The 19,921-nt window shown below is 45.2% G+C and overlaps 1 protein-coding gene across 2 annotated transcripts in view; it reads right to left on the bottom strand.

Moving 5' to 3' along the window:
* GALNT6 (polypeptide N-acetylgalactosaminyltransferase 6) overlaps positions 1-6,506 on the bottom strand; it is a 36,785-nt gene extending 30,279 nt beyond the window's left edge. The window contains exon 1 of one of the 2 annotated variants that reach the window (XM_065932104.1): positions 6,440-6,506. The gene's annotated coding sequence lies outside the window, so the exon portion shown is untranslated. The remainder of the gene's footprint in view (positions 1-6,439) is intronic. The other variant, XM_065932105.1, reaches the window with a different exon arrangement.
* Between the last annotated feature and the right edge of the window lie 13,415 nt (positions 6,507-19,921).

The raw sequence follows: 19,921 nt of genomic DNA, 5'->3' as shown, positions 1-19,921 counted from the left end.
TCTCTCAGGTCTCCTGCATTGGCAGGTGGGTTCTTTACCGCTAGTGACACCTGGGAAGCCTTCTACTTTGATCTTTTCACAGTCTCTCCTCTCTCACACCTTTGTGAACTGGACCAGAGAGGGCAGGTTGTTTTCAGCTTTTTGTCGCTTGCAAAGTTCTAGCACAAAGCTTGCATGTAGCAGGTACTCCAAAAACTTTTGTTAAATGACATGAGGCCAATAGGGTTAACATGACCCATTTAAAGCCACAGAGGTGAGCCCTGGCTTCACTAAATGATGTTTTGAATGCGTTTGTGCATGTGAGTTACACGACAGTCTGTTGCTACACACCAGTGAGCCACGTAGAGTAGGTCCGTCTGAGTCCAGCACTCTTATTTGACAGCGAGGCCAGTTTGGTTAGGGGACTTCTGTTATACACAGCTCATAGCTACTGGGAGCAGATGCCCATCTCTCAACTCCCAGGCACTGCTCTGTTTCCACAATTTAACCTTCCCCTTGGAGGTCACCTGGGGAGTTTGAGGACTAGTTTGGGTCTCCTGAACCTAGAGCAGGGCTATGTTCCAGAAACTCCCTATTTCACTCATAGACGCCCCGCTTCCAACCTCTCCCCATCCCCGCACCCCCTCCCCTCTCCTCCCACCACCTTCCCCAGGTTTGCCCTCCTCCAATTCTCACCTAGGACCACGAATGCTTTAAAGATGGCCACAAACGTAGTTTCCAGGTAAAGTTTTGGCTTTAGTGAGAACCAGGGTCAGCTACCCGGAACACGCCCTTGCTGGCCAGGTGGCATATTTATAATAAAGTTTCCTTCTGTTTATATAGGGAGCTGCTCACCTCCTAGAGATGTGGCAGCCAGGAAGTTAGCAGTGGCAACACCACCAACAGGGATGTTTGCTCAAGTTAGTCAGGCTATCGCTCAATTACAGGTTTCTTGAAGGGATGACTGTCACCACTATCACTAGGGGCAGGTGTGTGACCGAGTTAACACCACGGTGGGGGGCCGACAGGTCCATTTCAAGCTACTGGTTGTGGGGAGGGGCCAAGAGGCTGTTTTGGACAAATAAGTCTCCCTTTTTTCTCCCCGGGCAGCACTTTCTCAGTTATCAAAACCAACCCAACCTGCATTTCACTTCCTCTGTTCTGGTGCTGTGAACAAAGTAGCAAATTATCTCCTCCAAACCCCTCCTCCCACCTCTGACCTTTTTGATTACAGAATGCTGGTAGGTTTTCACTTTTCCCCATAATTATACCTTCAAAGCACATCAGCTTTCCCCCTCAACACTAGAGCGGCAGTACGTGGCTGTATTTTCCCAGAAAGACTCACTGAAAGTTATTTCAGCAGCAAGTCTATCAAGTTTTCTCCTGGGCTGATCTAGGTTCATCTTTTGTTTGCATAACATTTTAAGCTTTAGTTGCCCAAACACAGATTTTTCCGTTGGAAAAAACCCAACTGAACTTGACTGACGCTGTGTCCCTAGAATAGGCTTGGCACATAGCAGGTGCTCAGCAAATGTATCTTGATCTAGTCCAAGTTTGTAAAGTTACTGAAAAATCAAAATAATACCTGACCAAGCAGGAAGTTCACCAGCTCACAGGTTTTTGTTACTAGAGGATCTCCAGGTCCTGCCAGGTCGGGCAGGGATATGTAACTGTTTCAAACTGAGCCTTGAGAGTCCTCAGAACCTAGGGATGAAGATGAACCTCAGGGATGAAGGTGGGCATGGGCTGGGATTCCCTAATCATTTAGGAACCCTGGTGACAATCAGGTTGGCTTGGAGAGAAAGCCAGGGTCGGGGGCAGGGGAGAGAAAAAACTTGAACTGACTTATCATCCATCAACTGGCAGGAGGAGAGGGATGGATGGGGGTGTTTAACAGAAGGGGTATTCCTGAAGGCTTGAGTTCATCTTCAGGTTGAGGGGCAGGTGATGGGAGAGGACAGAACTGAAGCTTTCTCTTCTCTCTTCAGGTATGGTGCGTTCCTGGCTGTAGGACTCCTACCCAGGGCCACTGGATACCCGACGTGCCACACCCTGAACTCAGGGTCTGTGGCCTGCCCCCTAAGCTAGCCAGCCTTCCCAATTTCCCCGTTGCGGCCAGTAGCGTCGAAACCCCGGAAGCTACTCTTGCCCCTACTCTGCTCCCAGGCATGGAGTTTCTAAATGGGTTTCAACGTCGGGCTCACTCCATGAACGCGCCTGCTGATTCATTCTCTGCCTCCTGCATCCTCTTCTTCCTCTGCCCTTTCAAAACCATTCTCTGAGACTGTGCTCTTATGACCCAGTATCTGGAGGATCAGCAGAAGTTGCCTGCCAGCTTCCTCTGCTCAGGCCTCTCTCTCCCTTTCACAATCTAGAAGGGCCATATTCATATTCCTTTCCCGCCATTTGACTGTAGCAGAAACATGGCCTTGGCAGTCTGCTTCCTGTTTGCTCCTCACCCTCACTGGCTACCTTTTTCTCTTCAAAGCACTTTCCTTATGTTCTTGTTAAGCAGATCAAATAGCCAACATCCACTGGACCATCGAAAAAGCAAGAGAGTTCCAGAAAAACATCTACTTCTGCTTTTTGACTATGCCAAAGCCTTTGACTGTGTGGATCACACCAAACTGTGGAAAATTCTGAAAGAGATGGGAATACCAGACCACCTGACCTTCCTCCTGAGAAATCTGTATGCAGGTCAAGAAGCAACAGTTAGAACTGGACATGGAACAACAGACTGGTTCTAAATCGGGAAAGGAGTACGTCAATGTTGTATATTGTCACCCTGTTTATTTAACTTATATGCAGAGTACATCATGAGAAACGCTGGGCTGGATGAAGCACAAGTTGGAATCAAGATTGCCAGGAGAAATATCAATAACCTTGATATGCAGATGACACCACCCTTATTGCAGAAATCGAAGAAGAACTAAAGAGCCTCTTGATGAAAGTGAAAGAGGAGAGTGAAAAAGTTGACTTAAAGCTGAACATTCAGAAAACTAAGACCATGGTTAGTTTCATGCCAGTCTCATCACTTCATAGCAAATAGATGGGGAAACAATGGAAACAGTGAGAAACTTTATTTTCTTGGGCTGCAGATGGTGACTGCAGCCATGAAATTAAAAGACACTTGCTCCTTTGAAGAAAAGCTACGACCAACCTAGTTCACATATCAAAAAAAAAAAAGACATTACTTTGCCAACAAAGGTCTGTCTAGTCAAAGCTATGTTTTTTTCCAGTAGTCATGTATGGATGTGAGAGTTGGACTATAAAGAAAGCTGAGCGCCAAAGAATTGATGCTTTTGAACCGTGCTGTTGGAGACGACTCTTGAGAGTCTCTTGGACTGCAAGGAGATCCAACCAGTCCATCCTAAAGGAAATCAGTCCTGAATATTCATTGGAAGCGTTGATGCTAAAGCTGAAACTCCAACACTTTGGCCACCTGATGCAAAGAACTGACTCATTAGAAAAGACCCTGATGCTGGGAAAGATTGAAGGTGGGAGAAGAAGGGGATGACAGAGGATGAGATGGCTGGATGGTATCACCAACATGAATTGAGTAAGCTCAACTCATGAGCTGAGTTTGAGTAAGCTTGGGGAGTTGGTGATGGACAGGGAAGCCTGGTGTGCTGCAGTCCATGGGGTCGCAGAGTCAGACACAACTGAGTGACTGAACTGGACTGAAAGCAAATTATGTTTCTTTTCTCTAATTCTTACCTGAAATTCCCCTCCTCCAAGAAGCCTTCTCAGACTAAAGGGCATCTTACTGCCATTAGTATTGGGCATATTTGTTTCCAAGTTTCACGGCCCATGTTTCTTCATGTAGGACTTCCCCACTAGATTTTGTGGGGGAGGGAGAACCAACAGGTTTAGACATTGGGCTGCCTAGGTCCCCTTTTCTATCTTCTCAAATCTTTAAATCCTGGTCCTCAATCTTCTGCCTCTAGTATGCTTTTCCCAACTGGTTCACCTAATCTTCCTATTCCTACAGCATCCCTCCATCCTGAGGTATCCGGTTGTTAATTCCACGCTCTGATCTGTCTGTTCTTTGTTTTCTGCTATCGGCAGAGCTGAGGGTGAGGATTGAGTTTCTTCGTTTCTTCAAATCTCTGCCCAGGGCTGAGGACCAGGCTGCACAGGAGACTGGAGAATAACCTGACCTCCCAGGGCTCTCAGGTGCCACAAAAGAGTCTTGTAACAGTCCTTCTTCTCCCCAGACTGAGGCCATCCTTGTTCGCTGGGCAAGCCTTGTACACAGCACAATTACAGCTTTGAGCTCGACACAGAGACAGGCACTGCCCTGCACTTGACCTCTCATTCATTCAAACCCTCACTCTCATTCCCATCAAATGAGAAAGGGTATGTTGGGCTTTCCCAGAGAGGAGCAGAGGGCTGTATGATGATCAGAGTTCACCCAAATCTTTGGCATGGCTACTGGGTCCCTCCAGGACAGAGAAACCCACTTTGGACCTCAGCTTCACTTCTAGGGCTGGAGATGTCAGAACATGTCCATGAAGCCAGAGGAGGTTCAGAACAATACCAGAACCTTTTTTAATATCACTGCTTGCTATACCAAAGCAAGACACAGTTGTCTTTTTCCATTTTACATATAAGGAAACTGAAGCCCACGCAAGTTTAGTAACCTGACCAAGGACACACAGCTATGAAATGGAAGAGGCAGAATTTGCTCCCAAGCCCACATCTCTCCAAAGCCCACTATCTTAACCATAGCACCATGTTGCCTTGCGCTTGGCTGGTGCTTGGAGCTTTGACAAAGCATTTTCACATACACCTTCTCATTTGTTCCCCACCCAGGGAGTGTTTATGTGATTTGGCCAATTAGACAGCTAATTTAGTGACAGAGCTGAGCCAGCTCTCCGCCTCCATTATACCCACTGCCTTGGCCCTAGGGTTAGTTGTCCCTTTGATTCCTGATTTCTGTTCTAGGCAATGGCTATATGGGCTAAGCCCAAGGTCGTATCTCCTGTTCAGGTTTCTCCCAAGTGAATATGGGGCTGAGATGTTTCTGATCTCAGACAGTTTTTGACATGCCTCAGGGCTTCCCTTTTCAGGCGTGAGTTCTTCCACGTAGGTAGGAGTCAGCTGTTCTGCTAACTATGGGCGGTGATTACCAACAAGGATGAGGGCTTTCCAGGCAGCCCAGTATTCTTCGTGGTTCCACCACCTCTCGACCACCTTCCCATTGACAGGCTTGCTCTGCTAACTGCTCTGGTGCCCCTGAAAGTTGTTTTGTTACCTCTGGGTGCCTAAAGTGAATGGCACTGTTAAGGAACAGGTCAGGAAGTATCCACAAGGATGCTGGCTTCTGCTGGAAAACTTGAACTAAAGTAAATTTCCAACCCCTCACCTTAGCTTACGCTATTGATCACATGCATTTGCCTGTCTCATCCTTTTCGCTCTTCCTGTAATGGGCAGAGACACAGCTCATTCACTGCGAGAAAGGGGCGTGGGCAGTGTACACATATCTCTGGCAAAATGAGCACAAGCCCCAGGTTCTTTGGTGTGTCCAGAGTCATTAACCTCCTGCAGTGCCTGCAAACTGCATTTGCAGGTCTGGCAGGGCACTGGGAGTGCAGTGTTAGAACCCTCCTTGTGAATGTTGCAATGGGGTGGCTGGCTAATAGAGGGGTCTGTCTTATGCTGTGCTGGCAAATTGACACTTCACCATCCCCATACACACAGAGAAGCCCTGTGCTAACCTCCGCAGAGGTCAGTGTCTGGGACGACAGGCTCTGGGGGCAAGTAACAAACTATTTCTCCTTTCGGTTGGCCTGGGGTTTGGGACAAGTGACAGGAAATCAGGAAGTCGGTGACAGTCACAGTCATGAACACCCATCAGACTCCCTCCCAACAATACTGAGCACACGGTTCCTGCCCTTTAAAGGCCCAAGTCTCCACAGGGAGGATGTCTGAGACCCTGCCCTCACCGGGGAGGTTTCTCTCGCCGGCTCACTCCTGCTCAGGAGCCGCGCCGCCGGGGGAAGGAGGGAACCTCTCTGAAAGGTTTTCTGCAGCTGAGCACAGGGGGGTGGCCCAGCGCGGGGCGATGGGGGCACAAAGGGATGCCAGGCCATGGGTGAGGGGCAGAGGTTGCAGAGTCCCGGAGGCAGTGCTGCTCGCACCGCTCCCACCCCACCCCGCCAGGACCCAGAGACCCCAGCTTTTCTTTCAACCTTTAAGGAAGGCGCGAAGGTGTAGGGAGTCCTACCGAGGGAGGAGCTAGAGGCCACCACGACAGATGGCCCAGCCCGGCCCTGCCCCTTCGTGTTGCTGTCGGGGGTGGCGAGGAAGAGTAGGAGTAGAAGATCGGCGGAGGGGGGAGGTCGATGGGGGACAAGGACTTGGGAGAAGCGATCTCGACCGGCAGGAAGCCCCAAGAAGCGGGAGGGCTCTGGTTTCTAAGGCCACAGAAGGGTGGCGGGCTGCTTCTGCTGCTTACCTGTGGTGCCCGGGCGGAGCCGCAGCCGCGCGGCCGTGCAGCTCACCGGTTTCCCGACGGGACGTCCTGGAGGGCGGGGCCGGGGCGGGCCCTGCACGGCCGCTGGAGCGCGTCCTCCCCGCCCCTCCCGGGTCAGGTGCCGGGGGCCGAGCTCCCCAGCATTGCTCTGCGCCGCGGAACGCCGGCTTGCTGCGGGGCCGCCCCCCGGCCCATGCACCCCGCCCCCGCCGCCGCGGCTGGGGCTGCTCCGGCTTCTCCAGAGCTCAGCAAGTTCCGGGGGCCAGCCTCCGCGGCCAGGCTCTCGGCGTCGATAAAGATTGGAGGGTCCCGGCCATCACAAAGACGACAGGCGTGAGCCGCCGGCATGTGCTTGGAACCGCAGCGTGCGGCGCGCGGGCTCAGAGGCCGTGTGACCGCAGCGCTCAGAGTCTGGAGGAAGAGGCTCCGGAGCAGAGAAACGCCGCGGGACAGAGAGGCGCCCTGGGGCTCCGTCCCAGGATTGCTTCTCAACGGGAGAAGTGGTCTTGACCAAATGATTCCTCCCCTTCATCCAACAATAAAAGCAGGGAATTTGCTGTGTGCCACGAACAATGCTAAGGTCTTCATGTGCCGGGTCTCAGGTAAACACTAGCCCCAGCAAATAACTACCGATTATTGTCCGGAATATACACGGAAGGCGGCTGACCACACTGCCGGAGAGTGTGGCTCAAAGTAGACCAACGGCTTCACCATCAAATGATAAACTGTTAGAAATGTAGATTCTCGGGTCCCACCTCAGACCTAAATAATATGAAACTTGGGAGATGGGCAATTTGTGTCTTTATAAGCCCTCCAGGTAATTCTGGTGCATTCTCAACTTTGAGAATCACTGAGCGAATAGTGTCAGAGCTGGAATTAAAATCCAAATAAGTAAGTTCAATTCTTAAACCCACGCTCTGACTCATTCCCACCTCCACCCTCAGGCTGCTCACCGGGCTTCTGTGATGTAATCTTTTGGGTCCTTGGGTCCTTTTGCCTCCTTGTCTCAGTAATAGAGAAGGACCACTCCAAATAGCCGATAATTTGGGGATGTTCTGTGGCAGAAAATTCAGCCACCGATTCTGTTTTTCTTTTGTCTTGATGTTTAAATAAGTTTGTATTTCTAAGTTCATAAGACCCCGGGGGCAGGGGTGTGGGTGGGTAGATCTGAGCAAGAAGGCAGTTGTGACATGAACGGGGAAGAGCAGGGGAAACCAGTAGGGATTAACAGTTGGATGAGAGAAGTAACCTTGTTTTCTAATCTGGAACCCCACAGTAGAACTGAGCTATTCAGAAGGAGGTCAGAGCTTCTCCAGGGATGGATTCTGGAGAGAGGAGGCCAGTGGAGCAGGGAGAAGACCTTGCCCGCCTACACTAGATCAGGAAGTGGGTGAAGGATGGATGTTCCTGAAGGAGTAGAAAAGGGAGGTATCCACTCAGTCTTGGCCTGCTCACCTGTCTCCTCCTTTAATACCAACCAAGTGGCTGAGTAATTCTCCTGCCCTCAATTCCCTTCTTTTCACATTAGAGACTCTGGGATTTAAAGGGACTTCCCAGGTGTCTCAGTGGTGAAGAATCCATCATCTCAATGCGGGAGACATGGGTTCAAACCCTGGGTCGGGAAGATCCCCTGGAGGAGGAAATGACAACCCACTCCAGTATTCTTGCTGGGATAATAACCCCATGGACAGAGGAGCCTGGCGGGCTACACTTCATGGGGTCACAAGGAGTCGGACATGACTGAGTATGCTCACATGCTAGGGTTTAAATTTCTAATGAGAGACTGTTATATAGCGTTTGCCTTGATCATCTGTTTTGTTTCCTTTACAGACCCTCAGGGTTCATTCTAACCTCACTGCTTTGGCTGCCCCCACTGTCACTTGCCTGATTGCACAGCTATCTTTCTCAGAATAGGGACATTTCCTGTTGAAGACTGTGAGATGCTGCATCTTATTTCTCTCTTTCTGGATACTTGACACTCCTGTGCGGGTCTGACCCTGTGGTCTCTGCTTCACTCTTCCTCTGACTCTGCTCTGTGACCCTCGGGGGTTGAGGCTTATTCAGGACTCAACCTGACCTGAGGGTGATGGGCTAGACTGGACTCACTGCCTCAGTTCTTCCCCAGGACAGAGTCGTGACCACTAGCCCCATCCCAGAGTCCCTGAGAAGGTGCTGCCCAAGGGAACAGCGTTGGTCTGTGCTGTGTGCTCCACATTCCAGAAGCACATTTCTCTTCCAGTTTTACTTTAGCTGACTCTGATTTTAAACGTGACTTTGAGTCCTCAGAACAATGAGTTGCATGATTTGGAGGCATATGTAGTAGACCGGATGTGTGACCCCACCCCTAATGTGTCATGCCCTGACTGAGCTGTTGTCTTCTCACAGGAGGGTGAGCCACACAGAATGGTGACTGCCTGGCAGGCCACTTTATTTTATTTTATTTTTGGCAGGCCACTTTAAAATAGTTTTCTGTAATTGAAAATGTTATAAAGCCACCTGGTTAAAAAAAAAATACAAGCACTAGAGAAAAGTAGACAGTGAAAGATTCATTTCCGTCACTCCTCCAGAAATCATCTCTGCCTGCTCATGACAGAAACGTCCCGTCATTGAGCTCTTCTGCAGGACAGGCCTGGACTTCCCACGCCTCAGCAAGCTCTGTGAATATCTTTTCTTTACTTTTTTTTTTTTTTTCTCAGATTCTTATATCTTTGGCCAGTTTAGATTCTGTTTTGGGGTATTCTGAAGTTTCGCTTTTCTCAACAGTGTGCTTCAGGGGCTTCCCCCCAGCAAGGCAGGAAGCGTGGTGTGGTGCACTGACGGGAAGCCGGCAGACAAGAACAGCTCTGGGAGGCCACTGCCTTCAGCCTCGGCCCCTGCTAGTCTCTTGCACACGTGGTCCCGGGTGAGGGGACGCCCACTTCTGGGTGGGGCAGCCTGAGGGAGACTTGCCCACAAGGAGGATGTGCTGCCGCCACCTGGGAGGGAAGGATTGTGGAGAAGCTGTCATGAAACTGCCAGGGAGGTCAGGAGGGAGGGCAGACTGTACCCCTCTCCCACCCTCTGCAGGTACCCCCGTGGGAGGAACCTACCAGTCCCTGGAACTTCTTCTGTCTCAGTTTCTTATCTGTAAGGATTAATGATGCCTTAGAGGTGGTTGTGCAGATGGAGTAGATAACTGATGTGAAAATGGGAGAGTTTGATTCTTCTGTTTACATCCATTTATCTCTTTTCTCTTCCTATTTCCCCTTCCTCTTTTTCATCTCATTTCCCTGGATCTGAAGAGAAACCATCAGCAGTGGAGAAACATACATAGAGAACAGACCTATGGACATGGAAGGAGGAGAGGAGGGACAAGGGGAGATGTATGGAGAGAGTAACAAAATTTACAATACCGTGTGTAAAATAGATAGCCAACGGGAATTTGCTATATGACTCAGGGAATTCAAACAGGGGTTCTGTGACAGGCTGAAGGGTCAGATGGGGAGGGAGATGGGAGAAAGGTCTGGGAGGTAGGGGACATGGGTGTACTATGGCTGATTCTTATTAGTGTATGGCAGAAAACCACAAAATTCTGTAAAGTAATTATCCTTCAATTAAAAAAATTATATATATAAAAAAAGAATCCCCCTTCCAATGCAGGAGACCTGGGTTCCGTCCCTGGCTGGAGAACTAAGATACCACCTGTGGCAGACCAAGACCGTGAGCTGAACGAAAGATCCCAGGTGTTGCAACTAAGACCTGACGCAGTCAATAAATAAATAAATACTTTTTTAAAAAGCAAGAAATGTTTTAGGAGCCCAAACAGAGCTGTTCCAAGTTCTGCCACAATCACTCATGCATGACAGTTCACTCCTCTGTGGGCTTCAACTTCCTCATCCCTAAAAAGGTACAATATTAATTATGGTTGCATTGTTAGATTAAGTAAGTAAAATGTTTAATCCAGTGCCCAGTGTACAGTAAGCACTTAGTAAATGTTAGAACACAAAGAAGATCTAAAGAGCCTCTTGATGTAGGTGAAAGAGGAGAGTGAAAAAGCTGGCTTAAAACTCAACACTCAAAAAACGAAGATCACGGCATCTGGCCCCACCACTCTGCTCTTTAGTTCCTCTTTACTTTCTGCCATTAAACTGGTGTCATCTGAATATAGGAGGTTATTGATATTTCCCCTGGCAATTTTAATTCCAGCTTGTGAGTCATCCAGCCCAGCATTTTGCATGTTGTACTTTACATATAAGTTAAATAAGCAGGGTGACAATATACAGCCTTGATGTACTCCTTTCCCAATTTTGAACCAGTCCATTTTTTCATGTCCGGTTCTAACTTGCTTCTTGACCTGCATACAGATTTCTCAGGAGACAGGTAAGGTGATCTGGTATTCCCATATCTTTAAAAGTTTTCCAAGTTTGTTGTGATCCACACAGTCAAAGGCTTTCGTGTAGTAAATGAAGCAAGGTGCATGTTTTTCTGAAATTCTCTTGCTTTTTTCGATGATTCAATGGATGTTGGCAGTTTGATCTCTGGTTCCTCTGCCTTTTCTAAATCCAGCTTGTACATCTGAAAGTTCTTGGTTCACTTACTGTTGAAGTCTAGCTTGAGGGATTTTGAGCATTACCTTGCTAGCATGTGAAGTGAGTGCAATTGCATGGTATTTTGAACATTCTTTGGCATTGCCCTTCTTTGGGATTGTAATGAAAACTGACCTTTTCCAGTCACTTCCATCACTTCCACTAGATTTATTCATAGTGATGCTTCCTAAGGCCCACTTGACTTCACACTCTAGGATGTCTGGCTCTAAGTAAGTGACTACACCATTGTGATTATCTGGGTCATTAAGATCTCTTTTGTACAGTTCTGTGTATTCTTGTGACTTCTTCTTAATCTCTTCTGCTTCTGTTAGGTCCTTATCGTTTCTGTCCTTTATTGTGCCCATCTTTGTATGAAATGTTCCCTTGGTACCTCTAATTTTCTTGAAGAGATCTCTAGTCTTTCCCATTCCATTGTTTTCCTCTATTTCTTTGCATTGTTCACTTAAGAAGGCTTTCTTATCTCTCCTTGCTGTTCTTTGGAACTCTGCATTCAAATACATATGTCTTTTCCTTTCTTCTTCACCTTTTGCTTCTCTTTTCTCAGTTATTTGTAAGACCTCTTCAGACAACCATTTTGCCTTCTTGCATTTCTTTTTCTTTGGCATGGTTCTTGTCACTGCTTCCTGTACAATGTTATGAACCTCCATCCATAGTTCTTCAGGCACTCTGCCTATCAGATCTAATTCCTTGAATCTATTTGTCACTTCCACTGTATAATCTTAAGGAATTTGATTTAGGTTATACCTGAATGATCTAGTGGTTTCCCCTACTTTCTTCAATTTCAGTCTGAATTTTGCAATAAGGGGCTCATGATCTGAACCACAGTCAGGTCCCAGACTTGTTTTTGCTGACTGCATAGAGCTTCTCCATTTTTGGCTGCAAAGAATATAATCAGTCTGATTTTGGTATTGATCATCTGGTGATGTCCATGTGTAGAGTCATCTCTTGTGTTGTTGGAAGAGGGTTTTGCTATGACCAGTGCGTTCTCTTGGTATATACAATGTATTATCTAAAACATCAAGGCACTTACCTGGTGGTGAAGTGGCTAAGACTCAGTCCTCCCAATGCAGGGGGACTGGGTTTGATCCCAGGTCAGGGAACTAGATCCCACATGCTGCAACTAAAGACTTCTCATGCCTCAACAAAGATGGAAGATCCCATGTGCTGCAACTAAGACCCAGTGCAGTCAAAATAAATAAATAAAATCTTTTAAGTAAAAAAAGAATCAAAATTGATTTAAAAAAATCTCTAATGAACAAAATATGAACAATTTAAAATACAGAGTAGTACTCTGTTGAGCCATATTGGAGCCTGAGGTAAAAGGAAAAAACTCTACATCCATGGGCTTTTTTTCTTATTAGTTTTTTTTGGTTGCACCATTAGGCTTGTGAGATATTAATTCCCTGACCAGGGATCAAACCTGGGTCCTCGGCAGTGAGAGTGCCAAGTCCTAACCACTGGGATGCTATGTAATTCCCTATCCACCCTTGTCTGTATTTTTAAAATGGTTATTTTTTCTAGCATGTTAAATTAATTGAAAAAATATTGAAAAGAATGAAAGGTATATTAAAACTTATAATATTATTTTAGTATTAAATATTTCTTTATACCAAGACAGAATTTGCTATGATTTTACTTCAGTTCAGTCACTCAGCTGTGTCCTACTCTTTGCAACCCCATGGACCGCAGCACGCCAGGCTTCCCTGTCCATCACCAACTCCCGGACCTTACTCAAACTCATGTCCATTGAGTCGGTGATGCTGATTTTACTTCAGCTTCAGTTAATTAAAATGTATTTAAGATCATCACTTGACCAAGAGAAATTGTTAAACATGGCAGTCTCAACTGAAAATGAAACAAATAAGTGAAGAATTATATTTGGAAAGTATCATTGATGAGTCTGCTTGCAGTAAAGTCAATTTCCTTTCTCTTCAGGCTCCAGTATGGCTCAGCATGACACTGCTCTGGGGTCTGGACGAAGAACCTGAAGAGAATAGAAGAGGGAACAAGAAAAAGGAGGAGGGTTAGAAGAGTGAGAGAGTGAGTAATGTTTATTTATTGTTTTTCTAATTGCCAAATATCCCATTTATAAAAAGCACAGAAAATCACAAGAAAATAAACTACCCATTATTTGACACCTAGAGATAACCACTGTTATTAACTTGGTATAATAATTCTGTTTTTTCCTATGCAAATATAATCATACACATATATGTATTTTATCAGCTCTAAGAAGCATTTTTTCGCTCTTTGACATTTTTAAGATCAAGATGTATCTTGATGGTGTCATAATTTAATTGGCAGTGTTATTTCAATTACTGGTCTATAAAATAATGATTTGTTTTACAGTTTGTGTTAGATGACTGTATATATAGTCATGAAATTATATATACATTCAGGTGAAATTATTTATGTATGTAATTGCATATATATATTTGTATATTATAATATATATTATATATATATTATAAAACTGGGATCATATTGAATATACTGCTTTAACCTGATTTTTTCATTTACTATATTATGAATCTAGGTGAAGAAATGATCTCACACAAGATCATTAATCACTGCATAGTGCTTTCTTACATTAGTCAGTCAGTGCAATCGCTCAGTTGTGTCTGACTCTTTGCAACGCCATAGACTACAGCACGCCAGACTTCCCTGTACATCACCAGCTCCCAGAGCCTGCTCAAATTCATTTCCATCAAGTTGGTGATGCCATCCAGCCATCTCATCCTCTGTCATCCACTTCTCCTCCCACCTTCAATCTTTCCCAGCATCAGGTTCTTTTCCAATGAGTCAGTTCTTTGCATCAGGTGGCCAGAGTATTGGAGTTTAAACATCAACATCAGTCCTTCCAATGAATATTCAGGACTGATTTTCTTTAGGATTGACTGGTTGGATCTTTTTGTAGTCCAAGGGACTCTCAAGAGTCTTCTCCAACACCACAGTTAAAAAGCATAAATTTTTTTGTGCTCAGCTTTCTTTATAGTCCAACTCTCATATCCATACATGACTACTAGATAGCTTTGACTAGATAGACCTTTGTTGGCAAAGTAATGTCTCTGCTTTTTGATATGTGGTCTAGGTTGGTCATAGCTTTTCTTCCAAAAGAGCAAGTATCTTTTAATTTCATGGCTGCAGTCATCATCTGCAGTGATTTTGGAGCCCCAAAAAATAATCTGTCACTGTTTCCCTTGTTTCCCCATCTGTTTGCTATGAAGTGATGTGACCGGATGCCATGATCTTAGTTTTCTGAATGTTGAGTTTTAAGCCAACTGTTTCACTCTCCTCTTTCACTTTCAAGAGGCTCTTTAGTTCTTCACTTTCTGCCTTAACGGTGCTGTCATCTGCATACCTGAGGTTATTGATAATTCTCCCAGCAATCTTTATTCCAGCTTGTGCTTCATCCTGACTGGTATTTCCCATTATGTACTCTGCATATAAATTAAATAAGCAGGGTGGCAATATATAGCCTTGATGTACTCTTTTCCCTTTTTGGAACCAGTATGCTGTCCCATGTCCAGTTCTAACTGTTGCTTCTTGATGTGCATACAGATTTCTCAGCAGGCAGGTCAGGTGGTCTGGAATTCCCATCTCTTGGAGAATTTTCCAGTTTGTTGTGATTCACACAGTCAAATACTTTGGCATAGTCAATAAAGCAGAAGTAGATGTTTCTCTGGAACTCTTGCTTTTTTGATGATCCAGCAGATGTTGCCAATTTGATCTCTGGTTCCTCTGCCTTTTCTAAATCCAACTTGAACATCTGGAAGTTCACAGTTCACGTGCTGTTGAAGCCTGGCTTGGAGAATTTTGAGCTTTACTTTGCTGGCGTGTGAGATGAGTGCAATTGTGTGGTAGATTGAACATTCTTTGGCATTGCCTTTCTTTGGAATTGGAATGAAAACTGACCTTTTCCAGTCTTGTGGCCACTGCTGAGTATTCCAAATTTGCTGGCATATTGAGTCCAGCACTTTCACAGCATCATCTTTTAGGGTTTGAAATAGTTCAACTGGAATTCCATCACCTCCACTAGCTTTGCTCATAGTGATGCTTCCTAAGGCCCACTTGACTTCGCATTCCAGAATGTCTGACTCTAGGTGAGCGATCACACCATCGTGGTTATCTGGGTCATTAAGATCTTTTTTGTTCTTCTGTATACTGTTGCCACCTCTTCTTAATATCTTCTGCTTCTGTTAGGTCCATACCACTTCTGTCCTTTATTGTGCCCATCTTTGCATGAAATGTTCCCTTGGTACCTCTAATTTTCTTGAAGAGATCTCTTTCCCATTCTATTGTTTTCCTCTATTTCTTTGCACTGATCACTGAGGAAGGCTTTCTTATCTCTCCTTGCTGTTCTTTGGAACTCTGCATTCAAATGGGTATGTCTTTCCTTTTCTCTTTTGCGTTTAACTTCTCTTCTTTTCTCAGGTATTTGTAAGGCCTTCTCAGACAACCATTTTTCCTTTTTGCATTTCTTTTTCTTGGGGATGGTCTTGATCATTGCCTCCTGTACAATGTCACAAACCTCCATCCATAGTTCTTCAGGCACTCTGTCTATCAGATCTAATCCCTTGAATCTATTTGTCACTTCCACTGTATAATCTTAAGGTATTTAATTTAGGTCATACCTGAATAGTCTAGTGGTTTCCCCTACTTTCTTCAATTTCAGTCTGAATTTGGCAATAAGGAGTTCATGATCTGAGCCTCAATCAGCTCCTGGTCTTTTTTTTTTTTTAGATTCTTTTTTATTTATTTTTTTTTTCAATGGGTTTTGTCATACATTGATATGAATCTGCCATTAGTTACACATATTCCCCATCCCAATCCGGTCTTTTTTTTTTTACTCTCAGTATAGAGCTTCTCCATCTTTGCTGGCAAAGAATATAATCAATCTGATTTTGGTATTGACCATCTGGTGATGTCCATGTGGAGAGTCTTCTTTTGTTATGTTGGAAGAGGGTGTTTGCTATGACCAGTGCCTTCTTTTGGCAAAACTCTGTTAGCCTTTGCCCTGCTTCATTTCGTACTCCAAGGCCAAATTTGCCTGTTACTCTGACATATCTTGACTTCCTACTTTTGCATTCCAGTCCCCTATAATGAAAAGGACATCTTTTTTGGGTGTTAGTCCTAGAAAGCCTTGTAGTTCTTCATAGAACCATTTAACTTCAGCTTCTTTGGCATTAGTGGTTGGGGCATAGACTTGGATTACTGTGATATTGAGTGGTTTGCCTTGGAAATGAACAGATATCATTCTATCATTTTTGAGATTGAACCCAAGTACTGCATTTTGGACTCTTTTGTTGACTATGATGGCTACTCCATTTCTTCTAAGGGATTCTGAGTTAAATTCACTTATTCCCATTCATTTTAGTTCACTGATTCCTAAATGTCGATGTTCACTGTTGCCATCTCCTGTTTGGCCACTTTTAATTTATATTGATTCATGGACCTGACATCCATATTCCTATGCAATGTTGTTCGTTACAGCATGGGACTTTACCTCCATCACCAGTCACATCCACAACTGGGCATTGTTTTCACTTTGGCTCCGTCTCTTCATTCTTTCTGGTGTTGTTTCTCCACTGACCTCCAGCAGCATATTGAGCACCTACCAACCTGGGGAGTTCATCTTCCAGTGTCCTATCTTTTTGCCTTTTCATATTGTTCTTGGGGTTCTCAAGGCAAGAATACTGAAGTGGTTTGCCGTTCCCTTCTCCAGTGGACCATGTTTTGTCAGAACTCTCCACCATGACCCATCTCTTGCATAGATGAGCCTTTTTAAAAACTGAAATTTAGATTGTTTGCCTTTTGTTTTTCTACTATATGTAGGTGACTGTCCCACTAGAGGTTAAATCTGCATACATGTTTTCCTTTCCCTCTCTGTCCCTTCTCCAGTGAGAAAGGAGCCAGAAAACCACTTTGGTTGGCATTTGGAGGATAAATCATTTTTGAGTCCTTAAAGTAGCTCTTTCCTCCAGAAGTAGGTTGTGCGTGTGTGAAATGTCTTGGGAGGCACTAGGGACCACTGAAGATAGTCAGACAGAGTACAGGAAAGTGGGATGTTATCACTCCTTTTGGGTTAGGAGGGTCTGAGAAGAGAAATGCTAGCCCCTTGGGGGTGAATCAGAGGAGGGAAGATGGTCTGTGTGGTGGGTTCAGGAAGCCCCTTGTAGCTAGGAGGTGGCTGGGATGGTCAGTTTTATGCATCAACTTGACTGGGCTTTGGTCCCCAGTTGTTTGGTCAAACACTAGTCTTTTGTTGTTCGGTCACTCAGTCGTGACCAACTCTTTGTGACCCCATGGACTGCAGCACACCAGGCTTCCCTGGCCTTCACCATTTCCCAGAGCTTGCTCAAGCTCACATTCATTGAGTCAGTGATGCCATCCAACCATCTCGTCTTCTGTTGTCCCCTTCTCTTCCTGCTTTCAATCTTCACCAGCATCAGGGTCTTTTCCAGTGAGTCGGCTCTTTGCATCAGGTGGCCAGAGTATTGGAGCTTCAGCTTCAGCATCAGTGTCTCCAATGAACATTCAGGAATGATTTCCTTTAGAACTGACTGGTTTGATCTCCTTGTAGTCTAAAGGACTCTCAAGAGTCTTCTCCAACACTACAGTTCAAAAGCATCAATTCTTTGGTGCTCAGTTTTCTTTACGGTCCAACTCTCAAATCCAAAAATGACTACTGGAAAAACCATAGCTTTGACTATTTGAACCTTTGTTGGCAAATAACGACTCTGCTCTAGTTTTGTCATAGCTTTTCATCTAAGGAGCAAGCATCTTTTAATTTCATTTCTGCATTTGAGGCGTCACTAACATCTTCTCTTGTTGTTTAGTCGCTTAGTCATGTCTGACTCTATGCAAACCCATGGACTGTAGCCCACCAGGCTTCTTTGTCCGTGGGATTTCCCAGGCAACAATACTGGAGTAGGTTGCCATTTCCTTCTCCAGGGGATCTTCTTGACCCAGGGATCAAACTCGAGTCTCCTGCATTGGCAGATGGATTCTGTACCCCTGAGACACCACTGGGAAAAACATCTTCTCTAGTGATGTTCAGTTAAATGACTTTAATGAAAGCAGATGACCCTCCACGATGTGAGTGGGCTGTATCCAGTCACTCGCAGGCCGAAGAGCACAGCCCGAGGTTTCCCTGGAGAATCAGTTCTGCCTCAAGACTGCAGCATTGAAATTATGCCTGATGAACTCCCCAGGTTGGTAGGTGCTCTAGAGAACGCTGACTAGTCCAGCAGCCACACATGAGATTAAGACTGTGGACATGGGACAAGTAGTCACGGTGGAGACTTGATAAGAAAATACAGCTCATCACACGTTTAGGCCCAACTTGTCCAGCCCCATTTGCTGCATTAAAACGCTGGCATCTTTATCCTTCGTGAAGACAGGTATAATGTATCACAGGAAGCAGTCCCCCTTCTCCAGGAAGGAGTAGGAATCTCCTTATTGCTGTCTTCTGGAGTGGGTGCAGTCAGTGCTATCCCCATTTTCATATGTGAGCAGTTTATAAACATCGCAGATCCCCAGATCACAGTGACCCCCGGGTCGGAGCACTTTGCCATGACTTTCTGCGATTCTCTCCATTGTTCAGATCCTTGTTTTATAGTCCTCAGAAAAGTTTTCTGATTTTCTCCCTCTCTTTCCCTCCAATCTGCACTGCTGCTGCTGCTGAGTCGCTTCAGTCGTGTCCGACTGTGCGACCCCATAGACGGCAGCCCACCAGGCTCCTCCATCCATGGGATTTTCCGGGCAAGAATACTGGAGTGGGTTGCCATTGCCTTCTCCAGTTTTATCCCACAATTGCCTTAATGAATTTTTTATATTCTGAGATTGAAGATTAGCAAAAAAGCCCATTCCCTGACTCATTTTAACAATTGTTCCTGGAAAATTTCAAAGTATGACTGTAAACCAGAGTTGCTGACCCTGGCTACATGAATTGCCTGGTGAACGTCCAAAACCAGATCACTGAAATAAAAATATCCAGGAGTAGGGCTGAAAACCAATGCTGCAAACACTCAGCAGGCAAGAGAGCACTCTTCCATTTATGTCCTACTATTCAGTGCCAGCATCCATGAGTATGAATCAGACAGCTCTGCCCAATCTGCACAGTTCTTATTAAAACTATTCCTTGGTATTATTATTATTGGTTGCTGTTGTAAATATTATCTATTCTAAGTGACTCTTGGTTCATTTTTTGTTTTTCCTTTTCTTTTTGGCCATGCTGCATGACTTTTGGGATCTTAGTTCCCTGACCAGGGATTGAACCCAGGCCCTCAGCAGTGAAATTGTTGGGTCCTAACCCTTGGTCCACAGGGAACTCCTCCATTTTTCTATAACTGAAGCCTCCTTATGTCATGCAATGAATAATGTTTCTTCCCCTGGGAAAAACAAGGGGTTGGCACACTATGACCAAGGACACTTCTACTTAAATCACACATGATTTTCTTCTCAAAAGCACTGGAGATGCCCAAAATCTGTGTGTACCTTTTGCTAAAGAGAAATTTAGTAATTGTGGAGAATAGAACATCTAAATGCTTGCATGATTTTGCTATGAGAACTCTTTCTGCCACACATTATACCTTATTATTTAATAGTTATTTTTCTTAAAATAGAAAAAGGGGCTTCCCTGATGGTCCAGTAATTAAGAATCTGCCTTGCAATGTAGGTGACATGGATTCAATACCAAGTCCAGGGAAGATCTCACGTGTGGCAGAGTAAACCCACGTGCCACAACTATTGAACCCTGCACATCTAGAGCCTGTGCTCTGAAATGAGAAGCTGCTACAACAGGAAACCTGCATGCTGCAACTAGAGAGTAGCCCCCGCTCGCCACAGCTAGAGAAAAGGCTGCTTGCAGAACAAA

The sequence above is a fragment of the Muntiacus reevesi genome, chromosome 4 (assembly GCF_963930625.1).
Source record: "Muntiacus reevesi chromosome 4, mMunRee1.1, whole genome shotgun sequence".
NCBI classification, from domain to species: Eukaryota; Metazoa; Chordata; class Mammalia; order Artiodactyla; family Cervidae; genus Muntiacus; species Muntiacus reevesi.
The sequence above is the reverse complement of the archived record's forward strand: the minus strand, read 5'-3'. Positions and strand labels throughout refer to the sequence as shown.